The sequence below is a fragment of the Triturus cristatus genome, chromosome 4_1, assembly GCF_964204655.1.
Source record: "Triturus cristatus chromosome 4_1, aTriCri1.1, whole genome shotgun sequence".
Taxonomy (NCBI): Eukaryota; Metazoa; Chordata; class Amphibia; order Caudata; family Salamandridae; genus Triturus; species Triturus cristatus.
In genome coordinates, this window is record NC_140585.1 from 369,329,892 (window position 1) to 369,349,177 (window position 19,286).

Genomic DNA, 19,286 nt, shown 5'->3' on the forward strand with positions numbered 1-19,286 from the left:
TTTTTCCATCAGGAATGAGAACTGCTTGGGTACTTCTTAAGAAATTATAGTACTCACAACTTCTAAAGGTAGGAATTATACTACTAAACTGTAAAACCTTGAAGGCACAGTTCAAGACACCATCTCTATTAGGGAATTTACCTTTTTTTAATTAAGGATGAATGTGTGACACCATCTCATGTTGAGAGGGATGTGATCACTCTTGGAATAAAGCCTGAAAAGGACCCATACATCGTGGTAATTAACGTCTGATTTCAAGTATCAATGTTGATAGTAAGCTTTTTGCTAAAGTTTTCCTGCTCAAACGAATATAGTTGTTTCAGTGTTAATCAAGATAGATCAAAAATGATTTATTCCTGGCAGACAAATGAGTGATTTTACTCAGGATTTAATAGAGGCCTGGGATGTTAGCAGAAAACATAAGAAACCACTGGGTGTCATAAAAACAGATACTGCTAAAGAATTTCATAGGTTCAACTGGATATTTCTTCGGCTTGTATTAATACACTTTGGAGTAGGCTATAAATTTAATGGAGCAATCTAATTGGGCTGTCTATTACACCCTCTTAGCCACAGCTGTTGTTAATGGCGAAGTCACGGAAAAATATCAAATTCAGAGAATGAGTAGGCAGGGATGACTACTCTCTCGGAGCCTATTTTACATGTATATTAAACAACTGGCTACAGCAAGCTGAAATGATGAAAACTAATTTGTTTTCCATTTAAGGGCTGAAGGAAACCCTTCAGTAAGCTGACAACATGGTATTTTCCAGTAACAGAGGGGATAACAAATATATTTAGGTCAAGTCCAAGATATAAAGTCAATATAAACAAGTCAGGGGTCATGTCCTGCATATTATTTTACAATTCCATTTACTGGAAAACTTCAGTTTATGTCATCCACGTTAAGCAACAACTTCCAGTTAACACTTTTACATTGCGTCAGATTTTATTTAAAACATCACTTATATGCAAATGCCAAAAACTTCAAACCAATGTGGAGAAGATCAATGGGGTGGATTTACAGCAGAACATAATGCACAAAAACTGTCCCCTTACTGTAGTAGCTCTGAAATATAACCTAATTTCATCATCACTAGTTGCATCCTTCTCCCAGCAGTCTGCATAGGCAAGAGGGTACTTCACTTACAAGTTGCAATGCCTGCTACTTATTTTACCAGTAATTCATCTTGTTAAAAACATAATGAAAGCTGCCGCTTTTCCAAGTAAATTAAATTCCCATCAGTACGATCTTTAATAGTTTCTCTTAACTAATGTGTGGAAAGCATTTGTAATGCTCCTCTATGTAAATTACTTTTGTGAAAGTGCTATACAAGCACAAAAAAACAAATAAATACTGCTTTTCAGATACATTGCATCCCCTACCTGCCCAAATTTGGTTGTTTACCTTCCTCCAATAATAAAACAACTATTGCCAACCAGCCATCTTCCTGCACCGGGATCGTTTTCGAAGACGAGGTTACATACTCAGACAACTCCATTTTATGTTGCAATTTCTTGTCTCTCTATTTAGAGACGCCTACAAAAAATTATCTTTTACAGATCCTCTTTTACTTAACAGATAGCGTCTCCTGTCTACAGGTGGCCTTCAGCCCTGAAGTTTGTAGGCCTTTCGCCATTGCTTTCAAAAAGCTAGAACACTGCCTTATGCAGCCTCTTCAATCAGTCTCTCTTATGTTAGCCTGCTCTTCCCAAGGGCAGTAGATGCTCTCTTACAGTTCCACTGCTGCAGTATTATCCATTTTCCTGGGTAGTTGCTGCAGGGAGCACAAGATTACTGTTTTCACCCAACTCTGCGGGTCTCCTGTATTCCAGGCTTTTATGTTCCACCTCTAATATTCCTTGGAGAATGGCATGATTGTCAATGGTGCTCTTCTGCATTTCCAGGGGGCACATCCTAATAAAAGATGGCTGCCATGAATCTTTTTCACTTTTATGGCAGCTGGATAAGCATAGATGGGGTATGCTCCACTTGTGCTCCGCTGATCACATAAAGCGGCTCAAGTCGGTTGCCAAAACTTCAGGTCACGGTTCCTGGACAAGGCGGTGCATCCAGCCAGGGTTTCTACTCAGCTGCCACGCTGGGCTTTCAGTCACCTACACTAACTGTATACCACAGTGCCCTCATCAATCCCAAATGTAAGGCAAACCAGATTGGGAATTCAGCACCGTCTGCTGTGGATTTCTTCCCACTTATTCCTGAACACCTCACTTTGCCCTACCATGTAGCAGTGTTCTTCACTCTGCGGCGATAGTGAGACAGGACTGCCAATGCACACCGTTGCCACAATCTTCTCTCTCTTATTGGGTCAGAAGGGAACTTACTGCCTTATGCAGCTAAGAGGGTTTCACAGAAGCGGAGCTTAGATAAAGCACCTCCAATTCACGCCTGTTCTCCATCCTACAGCTCTACTTGTCCTTCCTTCTAGCAGGTTACTGACTTATCTTACTTCCTTGTGACAAGTCCATAGCTTCATAATTGATATGTGTGCAACTGTGTCTGAGGTCTCGCTGGACCCTATACTGAATACTTCAAAGAAGCCTTCCTTGGCCAATTAATACTGCCTTGATACCTGTAATCTATGTGATGCTAGAAAGTCCACAGCACTCTCTCCATTCGTGTGTTTCGATCAGTTGCTCCTGCACTACAGCATAAATTAGGTGTTGCTTTCTTGCTTCCACATTTCTATAAAGAAGATTTATAATAATCAAAACTACATATTTCGGTTATATACATACATATTTAAATCAGGATGCATTATCTGAGCAGGTGTGCCTCGATTATGAATAGGGCTCCTGGTTTTATGGTATTTATTTTTTGGGTGTTTCCGTCTGTATTTATCCATATTTATTTTTTGCTAATTTTACCTGTATTTATCCATATTTATTTTGGGTTTTGTGGAGAAATAAAGATGAAATTAGTATATTTCCACATTTATTTAACCGGTAAATATGCACTCCTGCTTGAATACCTACTAGGTTTCAATGCTGTAAACACCGGTAGAAGATAAATCAAATGTACTTATAAGAAAATATGCAAATTTCATTATAAACCGTGTGCACATATACTGCTGTTAAAGCCTCTTTACTAAAAGTCCTTTCTTTTTTAGCCCATATACCTATCAATCCACACAGCTATTGGACTGGCAGTTATGACAGACAGTATTTAGATTTAAATAAAATGAACCAAATTTCCATTTTTATCCACATTTAAAAATAAATACAGACAAGAAAATAAATGCTTTTTGCCTGTATTTATTTGTAAAAATCAGTAAAAACGGAAAACAGGGAGCCTTAATTATGAATTTCCACAACTTCCAAAAAGGGCTAAATATGATTTATATACACTGAAGTCCTAGTGTACAAATAGAGGGTACATGGCGACAAAGTAACGCATCACTCCATATTTCTACCAAAAAGACATTAACTTGATCTCATATGAGGCAATCTGCTATGAAACATTCAAAAAGCATAAAAGAAAACGAAATGGATAACAGTTTAATTTTAGAAACTCAGGATTTGTTTGTGACATCGGTTTATTGGAATATAGCATAATGGATTCCTATATATAGAACGTGCTTGATCTCTTTGGTGCACGAATATCACAGATCCGAGCATAGCTCAGGTCTTCGCTGCATAGTTACCAACTCAATCATTGTCCTCATCTCTTGTCATCCTTAATGAGTCTGTCTCACCATCTGCCAAGACTGGCTCCCAAGTCATGAAAATGCACTGTATAGTCTGAATCAACAGAACACCAGAATATAAACAACCCAAGACAGGAAAATGTTTGAAAGTAGTTTTTGATTCACACAGCCAGAAAAAGACTAATGCTAAAAGAATCATCTCATCTGCGATTGACAAATGAACGAACAAATGTGGGCCACCAGAATGCACACTATTAAACATCATTGGGGAAGCCTTGGGGAACTTCTTTAACAAGCATTTGCAAAGAAATAGGTCTCGCATATACGTGAGTTTGAGCTATTGATATTGCAAATAACAATGCCTTTTATTTTTATTTTTAAAACATAAATAAAAGGCTTTGTCATTTACAATGTCAATAGCTTAAACTCGAATAAATGCGAGACCTATTGCATTGCAAATGCTTGTTATGCATAGCGTGAAGCGTCCCCACTAGGTTACACAAGTGCTGTAATAAAACAGCTGCTCCTGTTCTGACTCTTTGGTTCTCGTATATCGGGTAAAAGCGCCAGATCTACTTTTTCCCAAAGTTTGGACAACGTTTACAAATAAAAGTTATACTCCTTATATTCTTGATGACAGCACGGAACGTCGCCCGGGGCCCAGATGGACGAGGCAGTGCCTCATAGTGAGCACAGCTGAAGACTGAATGCCTCTCTGCGCGCCACAGAACACACACGGGGGGGGGTGATGGGAGTCGTCACCGCACAGACCATCAACTGGAACAGCTGCGCGCGCATTTTGGGAATATTCGGCCTCAATGCGACATTCACCTGAATCAGAGGCCAGCAAACAGACAAGAGAGATGGGCCCAAGTGCAGCCACATCAAACCGATATTCCCTCTGCTTGGGCGAGAAAATAGTTAAATAAATAAACAAGCGCGGCCAAAGCGGACCGCGCTGAAAATAAAAGCAGACTGCATTAGTGAGGAGAAACGCTCACTTTCGCCCTGCGTAGCAAAAGAATTAAATAAACAACCGTGGCCGCACTGAAAATAAAAATAAAAGAGTGCTTAAGACTTATGAAGGAGACCGTGTAAGTAAAAAATCCAGTCCTGATGGGCGGTCCTAAAAGGAGACAGGGCGGTAACAAGGATGGACTAAGAAGCCTCATTATCAATCGGAAGCCAGCGTTTACCATGGAAAAATATGGGCGGGACTTCCACACCACATCTAAAAATTACCCTAATACAGCATGCCTCGCAAAGCGAGCAGCGCATGCGCTGCAATGCTAGACGAGACCTAAAAAACAAACAATCATTTGCAATTCAATAGGTCTCGCATTTACGCAAGTTTAAGCTATTGGCATTGTACATGACAATGCCTTTTATTTATGTTTTAAAAACGAAAACAAAAATAAAAGGCATTGTTGTTTGCAATTTCAATAGCTCAAACTTGCGTAAATGCGAGACCTATTGCTTTGGAAATGCTTGTTTTAGGTTTGGGGGTTGCGTCTGTGAGGCACATAGCCCTTAATATGTAATTGTAATATGTAATTAATTATGGTGAAAAAGAACTCGGAGTGCTGAAATTACAGGGATGTAATTGAAGCATTAAACATTTGACCTTTCTGGGAGAAATTATTAGGAGTGTTAGGGGGTGTCGGGCCGCTGCAGTTACAAGAACTCACTAACCACGGAGATGGCCTGACAGCAATGTCCCAGCTCAGTGACCGTTGCTTTCTGTGACCCAGGCAAGGTTTCCACGTAGTATACAAGCAGTGCCGACACAGACCGACGATTAAGTTGGTTAACAGTAACGTCTGATTTATAGCGTCTAGAAATGGGAGGGGTGCGGGATCAAGCGCTAAGTAGAGGAAAGTCACTTTACGTGTTGCAGCAGTTTTACATATGCACAGGTGGGTTGGACGGTAGCGTAACCGGATCCGATTTGCCAACAAACAGAATGTAGGCGGTGTCCACACATTAGAGGCCAGTGGAGTCAGATTTTGGGAGGAAAAACACGGTTTACATTTGAATGTGGGACTGTCGGGTTTTCTCAAGGGCACAGCTCTAATTTGAACTCTTGCAGCTGAAATAAGTGATTTGTGGTTGTCAGTTCAAGAAAGAATTACGAGTGTTGTATCGCAACAGTGCGTATATCGGAGCAGACGGCATATGAATATACCAACATATTAACGGCATTCAGCCAGCACAACCCTGATTCCATTTATACTCTGAGGACGTGAGAACGCTAATAGAACACAAGCTCAACAAGCCCGGGAGTGGTGCCCGCCACTACAGGTGAAAAACTGGTGCGACCAGCGCTGACCGCCATCGTGCCATCTGTTTCCAATTAACGCGAATGCATTAATGCTCGCTCCCGAGCACCCTAGTCCAGATAACAAAGAGTCCGAACAATCACCCGCCTTGAACCAATTGCGTGCTGTCTTTCTTAGAAAGATGCACGCAAAGGCCAATTGCGGGTGATAAAAAAAAAAAAAACGCACGAGCGTGTGTTTAGAATTTAAAAGCCCTTACTAAAGCCTCGCTGAGCAGCACATACGCACTAGCTCAGGCGAGCCCTAAAAAGGAAGTAGAGATTGATGTTTCAGTAGACTGCGAGACCCCGACAATGAGTCCAGATAGATCAAGTACAACAGCTTCTGCGATATCATTACACAGATTCCCTTCAATGTACAAGAGCTTGTATGTCAGATACACACTCAAAATGACAGATCTTAAATACATTGTTTTTAATAAGACCAGCTCAGCTCACCCAAAGTGGGCATTATGGCACTACATAAAGTCGCCCAATTTTTCTGCGGGTTCACCTTTCTTCCTTCAAAAACATAAATTTAAAAAATCAGCCAAATAATAAAAAAAGTTTCCTCCAACACACAATTAGTAAAATTACTGATGTTCATCTACCAAATTACTCGGCCTGAAACAAAATAATTTATGGGTCATTTTTTATTCAGAAATCAACTTCTCTCAACAAATCAAAGCAGCGGACAGGGGAACTAACTTCCAAGTTGCCCTCCTTCCAACAGTCCTTCCCCTCCAGCAACTGCGCCACTGCATGAACCTTATATGTGATCTGGGCAAGACCTGCTTAGACAACTGCAATGTAGTCTACATTACCCTTACGAAGAAACTCCTCGTCAGACTGTAAAATCGGGCCTCTAGAACATGCCTGAACACATGAAAACTAAACAATGAAAAGCCAGTTTCGCAAAAGCTCTATTTTTAGCTCCCACATAAATTCAGAGTTAAGTTCAAAGCACTGTGCAGGCAAAGTTCCTCTCTACCTTCAGGAACTGGCTTACAACACAACATTGATCCTTTAATAGAGCAGGGTGCACTGGAAGATCCTTGGGGGTTCAGGATCCGAAACTTTGGTTCAGCCTCAGCCCTAGTCTCCATATGGAATTGTGTTATCTTCATTTAAGGAAACTCCTGAAAATCCAATTCTTGAAACTGAAACAGACCTTTATTTAAGCCTATCATCCTCTTGGGAGTGACTGCAGACTGTCACATCTCGAAACGCCCTGGGTATCAGGCCAGGCCAACTCACTCCCTGTTAGAACTTTGATGTTTTCATGTTGTTTTGAACTTGAAAGACTTCATTCCTTTAGATACTTAAAACCATTGAAATATACACAAAATAATGCAAGCCCTAAAATAAATAGTAAAGAAAATAAAGTGTTGGATTTATCTCTATATATACAGAAACAAAATCAACATTAGCCAAGAGGCCAACGCAGAAGGAGTCAAAATACTTCTCACCAAATCTTCACATTTAACATTGGTAATGTATTTATTTTAATTGACAAGATAGTTCATGCCTCTCACACAACAGCCTATTATCTGAAGATTGTGTGTTCCTTCCTTTAGTTTCATAACTCTAAGAGTGGCCTAAGTAGTGTGTAGCACTTTATAAAACACATAAATAAATAAGCAAAAAGTGCAACATGAGACTAGAGCGTCTGGAACAACAGTGTTGACCGTATGTCAAGAAAATAGTTTTGTAACTCAAGGACGATTCAGAGTAAATAGAGCCAGGCCTTAGCTGTAGCACATACATTATATTACCTAATTAAGCTATAGAGAAAACAAGCCCCTAGATTGCGTCACAGGTAGAGGCCATACAGTCTAGATGCATCACTTTGATGACTCTGGGCTTGTAAAAGTAATACAGACTACGATCCCGTATTCATCATCTTCTATGTGTTGGGCTTCAGGATGCTGTGGTCAATGTACATAGTGTGGAGAGAGGTGGGGAGGGGTCACAAAATGCTTGATGTAAGATGTTGTGATCTTCTTGTCACTGCGGCCGTGCGATGCGCGCCTCTGGAATGCGATGAATGTCAACGTTTTAAAGGAAACTGTGTGCTCGCGTCCTGTCAATTTAACAGCTGCTGGCTGAAGGATGAGGCGCGCTGATGTTATGTGCTAGGAGAAATAAACGTAAGGAATCTAGCCACTGTTTCTGTGTCATGTTGTGATAACAGCATGTTTTTGGCGACGAGCTTCGGTCAGCGGAGCACATAACATACAACGAAGAATCTATGCGTGCTGAGCGAGTGTCAGATGTTATACCTGCACAGGAACGATAACTTCACTGCGTGGCAAGACACCAATCGGGATAAATTTACACTTAACTATCGTGTTTGACACCCGAAGAAAACATCTTCGTCTATTACAGCACAATCTGAATGGGAGTATATAAAGTGTTGTGAGGAGTCAAAGAGCGATATGTACAGCAGAATAAACAAGCGCCTATAGTGAACCCCCAACACATCGCATGTGACCTCATGAGGAAAGGTATCAATTTCCTGTGGGGTACGGATCAACAAAACTGTTTTGACAATATCAAGCTTGAAATCTGTAATGCTGGAATGTTGGTTCCTTTCAATGTCAATGCAAAAACTATTGTCACTGTTGATGCCAGTGATACTGGCATTGGGGCTGTTTTATCTCAGAATGATGGTACCTCAGAACAAACTGTAGCGTTCGCATCCCGGACTTTGACTTCTACTGAACGACATTACTCTGTAATAGAGAAAGAAACCCTAGCTGCCACATGGGGTGTAGAATATTTCAGAACGTATGTTCGGGGTCGCAGATTTCTCCTTCGCACCGACCACAAACCATTACTTTAAATTCTGTCACCTGGTGGAACTGGGAAAGGGTCAGCTAGAGTAGCTCGCTTAGCCTCCAGGTTGCAAGAATATAACTTCAACACTGAGTTTATTTCTGGTTGGCGCAATGTTCAAGCGGACTGTCTGTCGCGCCTGCCCTTAGACTGGGAGCAAGTGGACAAATGTGGGGTGTCAAAGAGAAGTAGCTATCTCCAGCGTCGATGATGTTGTTCAGTGGAGCTGTGGTGTTGTCAGTAGAGAAGAATGGGCGGAAGCCATGTCACAAGATGAGGTCCTTAAAGGAGTTCTCAACCTCATTCTGAAAGGTAGGCGTAGCGAGAGTACCCTACCCACCAGCGTTAGACCCTTTAATGCTGTCATTGACGAACTATCCATTGTCACCGACCAGTTTGTCATGATTGCTGACAAGATTATTCCCCAGTTTGGCATTCGCAAAAGACTATTCAACTTAGCCCATGAAGGACACTTAGGGCAGACTTTGACAAAAAAACGTTTCCGGAATGAATTTTGGTGGCCAGGAACGGATAGGGAGGTGGCTGATTGGGTTGAAAGATGCAGTGAATGCATAGAATGTGAGAAGAGACTCAAGGTTGAACCACAGTCTGTCCCGAGTTCCATCCATGATCCTGGTGTGGTGTGGCATAGTATTTGCCTTGACTTCATTGGACCTATGCCCGGAGTCCACCCTAGCAAAGGATTGGGCATGGTTGTAATGGATGTCCACTCTAGATGGCTTACTATGTATGTGCTTCCAGAGATTACCATTAGAGTCACCATTAAAGTGCTGCGCACCATTTTTAAAGCAGAAGGTTTTCTCACGGTCCTTATTACGGCCAATGGCACTCAATTAACATCCACGGAATTGTGTGGGTTTCTTCGTGAGTGTGGCATCAAACATTCCCTCACCACACTGTACAATCCTCAATCTAATAGTATTGTGGAAAGAGCCAACTGCATGATTAAAGGGGCTATTGGTTTGGCTCTCACCAACAACCTGGACATTGATGAAACCTTGAATGAATTAGTGTGGGCTTACCGTACCACTGAAAATTCTACTACTGGTGTTGTTCCCTTCGTTGTCATGCGAGGTAGAAAACCTTCTTCCAAACTAGTACCTTCATGGGTCAGAGGGTTGTTGGAAGGGAAGATTGTAAGTGGTAGTGACAAGGGTACTCCCATGCATGCACACACTCCCATACATTCCCAAGACAAGTCTTCTGCCAACCTCCTTGTTGGAGACTGGGTCAAAGTCAGATCTGGTCGTTGGATCAAAGGCCTATGTAAGTTTCGTGGTCCATTCAAAGTTCAAGAGGTGCATCCTTTGTATGTTGTGTTGACCAACGGGGAAAAGTGGAATTTACGTAGGGTAGCCAAGTATCGCTCAAGAGACAACCCTCCTAAATTCACAGCTAACAGGAATTCCTGTTCGGGATACATGTTGGCTCATGATCAACAATTGCTCAACAGTTCCCGTACTGATGCAGAGTTGAGAGTGGCAGGTCCCAGTAGTGACAACTTGATTAACTACCTTGGGCTCAATGTTAATAATCCAGCATCTCAGGGTCCCCAAGATACTCAACCGTGTCAAAGACCTTTATGAGCTAGGAGACTCCCTCAACACTTACAAGATTTCATGGTGGGGTGATTTGCCCTCATTGTTGTTATATTCATTTGGGGTGGTTTTGCTCACTGTTATTTTAATGCACTATTTTCCTTTGTTCTTCTCTTTGTTCTTCCTCTATTTCATTGCTCTACCTGCGTGTAGAGGAAAGGGAGGTATGTTGTGATCTTCCGGTCACTGCGGCCACGCGCCTCAGTGGAATGCGATGAATGTCAACGTTCTAAAGGGAACTGTGTGCTCGCGTCCTCCTGTCACTTTAACAGCTGCTGGCTGAAGGATGAGGCGCGCTGATGTTATGTGCTAGGAGAAATAAACGTAAAGAATCTAGCCACTGTTTTCATGTCATGTTGTGATTACAACATAAGGTTCATTTTAAACTCATCACTCTCTAGTTACTTCAATCTGCTTGTAAAGTCTTGATGTTCACCTAATGGATATTGCCTTAGGCGTAATTTATAGTTAGGTTTTGGAAACTCTTTCTCCTAGAGGAAAAACTTACTACCTCAGACAAAGCAATAGTGGAAAAGCTGACCAAATTAAGAGTTTTCTATAACTAGGGCAAAGCTGAGGTGGCATGGTGTGCAAAATGAAGATGGACTGCGATGCAGGCTCAGTGATCAACAGAGGCTGAGAGTAATTTAAGCATTCCATCCATCGCTCTTTTGTATACTTTAGAGATAGAACACAGGCAGAGCTGTTCAGCCAAAATGACCAATTTCGTGTGCAGATATACAAACACCGGTCAAACCTGATGACAGATCTTGTGGACATGGCCAATGCTGCTGAAGAATTTCCACCCCACATGTTCAGCAAATGGAAATGCACCCTTAATAAAGAGGCACACTATTGATACCCACATTTTCCTTCCCACAGACACACAGTGGGGCGATCCCCTATGCGATCAGCTTCTCAGTCGTACTTCAAGGTAGAGCTTTTGGGGGGTAATAAGCTACATTCACTGATTTCTGTGTTCAAGATACCTCAGAATCACCGGCAACCTTGGACAGACCTACTTCCACTAACAGGAGAGAAGGCTGGTAGACAAGGCAGTTAGCATAGTGTATTTCCCAATAATCATCATCACTCCAAATCAGTGGTTTTAGCTGGGTGCCAGCTGCATTTTCAGTGGATATACCATTGCAACAATTTTTTAAATAGGGCCCCACGTTTCTATACCTGGTATTTATTTTTTACCACAATGACATGATTATGTACGAGGCACGCAAAAACGTAATAGGCATATGATTCTGGGTATTTCTCAAGGAAAATATGCTGAAACACGTTACGTCATCTAGTATTTATACTGTGCTGCTTCCAATAGTGTGACAACCTTTTCCATCCTGTATACGTGGTTAGAGAGGTGTAGGCATGAAGGGTGTCCTATGTCTAAAGTACTGGATGTGGTGATTAAGGGTTTGTGATTTGCTCTATTGTATTCCATTTGGACAAAGTTGGATGCAGCAGGCTTATCGATGCAGCTACAAACAGATACTCAAAACCTGTGGATCCGCTGATGTCAAATCCTGTCAGTAATTGCCCTCAGGGCTTCCAAACCCTTGCTGCTCAGTCTACATGCCAACTTGCTGCACTTTTATAATTCTCAAAAAAAGTGTATCACTCTTTCAACGGAGGCCAGCTACATTAACTTGAAGCACATTTTGTAACAGTTATATTTGCCACCTACTAGGAAATTCCAGTTTAATCTTGGAAATGGTTTCTAATGTCTTTTACTGTGGTGTTCTGGTGTCTATCGGTTACAAACGTTCATTTATAGGAAACGATAAGACCGTCCATTGTTTCTCAATTGGGTAATATTCAACCATATATGCAATAATCCATATCACAACTGAATTGAGTTAAACCAATTTGGTAACTGGGCCCTTAAAATGTCCACCAACTCCAAACAATTTTCAAATAACTGTGTTAGTCTGCAGATTCGTGTTCTTATATACACAAAGACCTTTCTGAATCAAGTAGCACAGCGACACTGAATATTTCACAATACTGAATGGAGAGCCAGAGGTCACAGATCCATCAATGTCCGCATCCAACAATTGCCTCAAGTGATACAAAGGTGCACATTAGTAAAGAGACTATGCAACAAAAAATGGTGCAAGTCTCAAATCTTAAAAAAAGGGGAACCAATTGACAAAATTATCCTGTCTGTCAGAGTATTGCTCATCTTGGAAACACGCTTTAAAATGGTGCCAGAAAGTGCAATTAGATGACCTTTGAAATCATATATTGTTTTGCTAACTATTACATTTCTCCTGTATTCCCTATGAACTCTCAATTTTAAAAAGGGAGGGAGACTCCTACTTCTGGGGATTTTTTTTTTTCATTTTTCAAAACTTGTGCTGCATTTTCTACCTCCAGCACTAAGTCACTCCTATCTAAATAAGCACATGCAGGGGTTGATTTGGGCTTTTTGGTATGTCTAAGTCCAACATGTTACAAAAACCCAAATATGAGTCAGGAAATCAAAGAATTCCATTTGTTACTTTGTATCGTTCTTCTTCGCAATTATTTCTACTTGGAAATGATTGATTTCCTTAGACATGACGCTATTTACTCCCTACAGTTTATGCATGGACGATTATATATTCTTCTCTAAAACGTTGAATAGCCTTCAAAATTGTATGCAATTATTGTTTTTACTTTATCTCCAAAAATGGTAACGAGGCTCTCTGACATTTATAGTCAATGTTCCCCAAAACCAACAACCCCCTAGTCTACAACATGTACCACCCTCCAGGGTGTGCCCAAATGTTTGCATGTTTGGTGAACGCCTCGACGAACAGACAATGTTTCTCATCAGTGACAGAAATGTAAATTAACCAGACGTTCACTTTTCGGCCCCAGAACACACGAAAAAATAAATCAACCAGATTTTCTGACTGATAAATATCCTTTTTCTGAAGTAGATCAACCCATGAAGTGAAACGGCAGGTCGAGCAACATTTCTGGTGCAAGGCGCAGGCAGGCTTGCGTTGGTCTGTTGTAAAAGTAAAACGCCTGCCAGCCACACCATATTTGTGGGGGAGGGTATGAGCGTCTAGAGGTTGGAGTGGGGGAAGGGGATATCCTGCGACAAGTCAGTAAGCAGACAGCAATGCTGGCCGCTGCAGGCAAACGAGAGAATGTAAACATTTCTGCCAGAGTCCGCAGGTCAGGTCACGGGGAGCCGTGAAACGGGAACCTAAAACACGTTTTTCTTGCTGTTCCAAATGAAGATTCACAAGTCACTTAGGAATGGTCACGCCAGTGTCAGTAAACTCCAAGCCAAACAGAAGCACCCATCGGGGACCCCTACAACAGCCACTTCTGCAAATAACCTCTCACATTCCAAACCAGAACTGCCAGCACTCTGGTTATGAGGCGAGAATGCAAGAACTGCCTCCACCGTCATCCAGCTGTTGCTTCGTTTTGCAACTATGCCAAGGCGCGATTAATGCGTGTATGAAAAATGGTAGAGCTAGGACTTCGCACATGACCCACAACAGAGGACAAATACACTTTTCAAGTAACTTTCTCGGCAATGACTGCCCCTGGCCTCCTGTTCGGGGAGTAACCAAAGCAGTGCCCTGTGTACAACCCCCCACCCCCAACCCAAGTGCCATGTTCCTATGGTGCTGGGGGGGGGGGGAGGTTTCTGATGACTACTAACTTTGGGCTACGAAGTACCATGCTACCTGCCAGGTTGTGCTTCAGCGCCTAGTAAGGGGTAGCAGGCGCTATATACATACAATTACAATACAATTATAAATAAGCCTTCGCGCGCAGCCCGTGTTTACCTCGGAGCGGGGCATGGGCTGTCAGCGTCCCCCGGCGGGGCTCCCTCCCATTGGGTCCGCAGGCAGATCTTCGCTACCTAAAGGCTGGCCGACCCCGCGCGTCCTTGTTTGTCTCAGCTCCGTGCACCCACCAGCTGACAGGTACCGGAAGTGATGCCTTGCCAAATGACGGCGGCGAGTTGTCGCTGTTGCACACACCTCCCGGGTCCCAGGCTGCCATTGGCTAGCGCCGTTCTCCTTCGCCCGAAACGCGTGACAAAAGTTTGGTCCCGCTGCCAACCCAACCCTCGAAACGCCCAGAACTGGCACAGTCGGAGCGGGTGGCCTGCCAGAGAGAAATTCTCGGCCTAGAGAGATTTCTACTACTTCTGAGCATGCTTGAAGGAAAAAGAGGCGTGTTTAACAAAAATAAAAGGGGCGTGGTCATGTAAATATTGCAAAGCACAATTTCACGAGGTGCAAGGATAGTTTAGTGCGCTGAGGGCGCATACTGCACGGTAGCTGGCAGGGCATATCTTGGTCAGAAAGATTTAGGGTGTGACCTTCAGATTTTCCAGCAATAACAATGGCATATGCAGTTAATATACATAAATATGACAAGCAGGGCATGTGCGGAATTAATAAGTAGGGGAAAGGGAGAGGTGTTTGGATTGTTAGAGGTAATAATTTATGGGCAGGGCAATTGTCCTTAAAAAAGAAGTGGGACAACTAGCCAAGTTAGGCAGCATACTGTAGTGTCGCGGTCTAGTGGACGCGCGCACTACGTAGCGACGTAGATGTGCGTAGCGACCGTTTGGACGCTACTGCGCATGCGCGAGGTATAGCGCGCGAGCGAGAGACGCGTTCGGAGCGTGTTGCCCGGCGCTCTCTCTGTAGGTGACTTATAAAGTGTAATAAAGGTTCCAATTGCAAGCAGAACGTTTCCTGAGAGTCTGTGGGGGAAAGTAACATACAGCCTGGCACCCAACAACATTACAGTGGCGACGAGACTGGGACAAGAAGAACCCTAGGTGCAACAGGTGGAAGGTGCCCCCAACCTGCAGCAGAGAAGAAGCCCACCAGGGGAGATACCACCCTACGCGGTAAGAAGACCGGAAGGACCAAGGGCAGACACCTACAAACCGGGAGAGCGCGGCAGAGGCAGATAGAAGCCGGGGAGTGGCACGTGGGCAGCAGAGGAGCCAGCCACGAGGTAGAGGATATCGCAGGCGGACAGCGGAACCGCAGAGGAGATCCTGGCGAAGTCAGGGGACGACGGAGCAGCCAGCTCGAACGCAGTCCCAGGTATCCGAAGCAGGGGAGCGGGGACGGACGCACCAGGTAGCCCAAGAAAGCAAGTGGACGCCAAGATGAGTGCACAGTCATCGACTCTGACGACGCCGATACCTTTCCTACCACGCCCGGGAGAACCCATAATGAAGTGGGAAGACTGGAGGGAGTACTTCAAAAACTACCTGGAAGCGCTAGAAGATGAGAACGAGGAGGCGTTCTCTAGTGCCAGGAGGAAGAGGATACTCCTACACAACCTAGGACCAGAAGGGATACGAGTGTTTCAAAATCTCACACCAACCACCAGACCTGTAGGGGACACAGACGTGTTCACCCATGCCATAGAAGATTTGGACAACCACTATCGACCGGCAGTGTGCACCTCCATCGACCGCTATAACTTCCAGCAGAGGAAGCAAGAAGCGGGGGAATCCGTAGATGACTACGTGGCGGCGCTGCGGAAGCTGGCGATGACGTGCAGGTATGGCGGACTGCAGGACGAATTCATCAAGGACCAGATCGTCATGCACACGACAAGCAAGTCAGTACAGGACAAACTATGGGCGAATGGAGATGCGACGCTGAACGAAGTGATCGCCATAGTGAAGAGAGCGGAGCTAACAAAACGATGTGCGGAAGCAGCCAAGAGAGAACCGGCCCCCAGACTCACAGTCAACAAGGTAGACGACGCGGACCACCAGACGCGAGGGAAACAAACGACGGGGGAGTACAGAGGAGCGGCCACAGGGAAACCAAGACCCGGACCGACATGGAAACAAGGGAAAGGCGATGCCATGAAATGCTACAGGTGCGGCAGCTCGAACCATGCAGCGCACGACAAACGGTGCCCCGCGTTCAGAGCCAAGTGTGCGTTCTGCGGCCTAGTTGGCCATTACGAAAAGGTATGCCGCAGAAAAGGAAGACAGCAGGCGGTGAAGTTCGTGGCACAGGACGAGGGGGAAGACGCAGAAGGCCGTGAAGAAGACGAAGAAGTCCTGTGTATTGAAAACCAGGTACTGGGCATAGAGGGGAGAAGAACGCGCAAACCCCAGTGCGACATGATCATAGGAGGCATACCCATCACCATCGTGGCGGACTCAGGATCTCCTTACACGATCATTCAACGTTCAGTATGGAACGAGAGGTTCAGACCCACGTGGGGCGCGCGACTAGAACCCCCCGACATTCGACCTGTTACCTACACAGGGGACCCAATCCCGATGGTAGGGTTCAAGACTATGAAGTTCCAGTTCAAGGAGCGGAGTGCGCTCTGCAAGCTGTACGTCGCGGAGAAGGGACCGTCAGTCCTGGGCTGGATGGACCAAGGAGTGTTGGGAATACAGCTGAACCCAGGAGGGGACACCCAGGTGATGGTGACTCTGGACGGAGAGGAGTCGACGGCAGAAAAATGGCGGAGCGGGCACCCGAAGGTCTTCGGCGGGAAAATTGGGAGACTGGAGAAGTTCTCCCACAAAATCGTCCTTAAAGAAAACGCCCGGCCGGTAGCGCACAAGGTACGGAACATCCCGATTGCGGTAAGGGAGGCGGTGCAACAGGAGCTCCTCCGACTGGAAGAAGGGGGAATCATTGAGCCCATTGACAGCGCAGAGTGGTTGGCACCCTTGGTGGTGGCCATGAAACCGTCAGGCAAAGTGCGCCTCTGTGTGGACCTCAGGGAGTTGAACAAGTGCATAGTGGTGGAAAGGTTCCCCTTGCCACGCATAGAGGAAATGTTGGCCCGCACGAAAGGAGTGAAATGGTTCTCCACCATAGACTTGCAATCGGCATACCACCAGGTAGCACTACATCCGACAAGCAAAAAATTGACATCGTTCATCACGCCGTTCGGCTGCTACCAATTCTGCTGCATGCCCTTTGGTCTCGCCTCGGCAGCGGCGGTGTTCCAGAAGCTAATGGCCCGCCTATTCAAAGACATTGAGGGAGTGCAATACTTTCAGGACGACATCCTAGTGATGGGGACGGAGCTGGAGGACCATGACAGGAAACTGTCTGCAGTATTGAAGATCCTGGAAGAGAAGGGCCTAACAGCAGAGTGGGAGAAGTGTCATTTTGGAATGACATCAGTCACCTACCTGGGACACGAGATCGGGGCGCAAGGAATAACGCCGAAGAGAGGGAACGTAAAAGCCATCTGCGAAGCACCGCCGCCCACCTCCAAGGAAGAAGTACGGTCGTTTCTAGGGATGGCAGAGTACTACAGTAAATTCGTCCACCACTTTGCCACAAAAACCCACCACATGAGGCAACTCACGAGGGACAAGACGGCGTTCGTATGGACAGAGGAGACGCAAGAGGAGTTCGACACAGTGAAACGGGAAATTGGCGGAGCGATCCCGTTGCAAGGATTCGATCCCCAGGGGCGGTCAATATTGATGACGGACGCGAGTGAAAAGGGGCTGGGAGCGGTGCTCATGCAGGAAAGACCAGAAGGCGGCACGGAGACGATCAGCTTCGCGTCCCGGACGCTGACAGCATCGGAACAAAAGTTCAGCGTGATAGAGAAAGAGATGCTAGCGGTAGTGTGGGCCATGGCGAAGTACCGTCAGTTCCTGTGGGGAACCAGATTCCAGGTGAAGACAGATCACAAGCCTCTCGTGAAAGTACTGACATCAGATGGCCATGCCAGTGCCACGCCCCGGATTGCGAAAATGACACTGAAACTCCTGGAGTACAGGTACGACGTGGAGTACATCCCGGGCTCCAGAAACAAAATAGCGGACTACCTCAGCAGGGCATCTGCGATGGACAGCGCCTCCGACGACAGGGAAGACGACGACGAGATGGTGGCTCTGACGGATGATCCGGAAAAAGCCATCAGCAGGCAGGAATGGAAGAACGCGTACGAGGCGGATGAGGACATGGAGGACGTCAAGACGTACATCGTGCGGGGATGGCCGGACAGAAGGAGACAAAGATCAAAAATCAGGCAGTTTTACGAAGTCAGAGAAGAGCTGTCGGTGGGCAACGACGGAGTGTTTGTCTACAGGGGTGACAGGGTGGTGCCGCCGGAGAACATCGTACCCACCCTGCTAGCCATACTTCACGAAGGCCACCTGGGAATTGTGAAGACAAAGGCCAGGACAAGACAAACTTACTGGTGGCCAGGGATGGACACGCATGTAGAGAGGCACATGAAGGACTGTGCGCAGTGCCTAGGGGCGGACAAGACACTCAAACCAATGAGACCACCCTTAGGGAAATTCACAAACCCCAGCAACCCGTGGGAAGAGGTAGCAGTGGACATCCTGGGACCGATACTGGACGACCAGGGGATCCCCAAATATCTATGTGTACTAGTGGATAAATACTCGAAATGGCCGGAAGTGCACATCAACGAGATCATGGACACGGACGAGATACTACGCTTCCTCAAGGCGTTGTTCCTCCGGGAAGGCATACCCAGGAGCGTTATCAGCGACAATGGCCCCCAGTTCATCTCCGACAAGTGGGTCACGTTTGCGAACAGGAACGGCATAATACTCAAACACACCTCAATATACCACCCATCCAGCAATGGACAAGTAGAGAGGTTCAACAGGGTGCTGATGGGCTCCATACAGGCGGCCATCACAAGAGGCAAAGACTGGGAGAAAGAGGTGCTCAGCACGATATGGGCGTACCGCATCACCCCCACCGGTACGGGGTATAGTCCCTTCCAGATCTTACGGGGACGGCAACCCTTTACCAGGGACAATGTGGCGTGGCAGGAGAAGACCATCACCAGCAAATGGTCTCCAGCGGTGGTGCAGCA

At 45.3% G+C, this 19,286-nt stretch overlaps 1 protein-coding gene across 3 annotated transcripts in view; it reads right to left on the reverse strand.

The window, feature by feature from the left end:
- PPARA (peroxisome proliferator activated receptor alpha) overlaps nucleotides 1-14,615 on the reverse strand; it is a 264,838-nt gene extending 250,223 nt beyond the window's left edge. For 2 of the 3 annotated variants that reach the window (XM_085652417.1, XM_085652416.1), the window contains exon 1: nucleotides 14,246-14,384. The gene's annotated coding sequence lies outside the window, so the exon portion shown is untranslated. Of the gene's footprint in view, nucleotides 1-14,245 lie in introns of all 3 variants that reach the window. The other variant, XM_085652413.1, reaches the window with a different exon arrangement.
- Nucleotides 14,616-19,286: the final 4,671 nt, after the last annotated feature.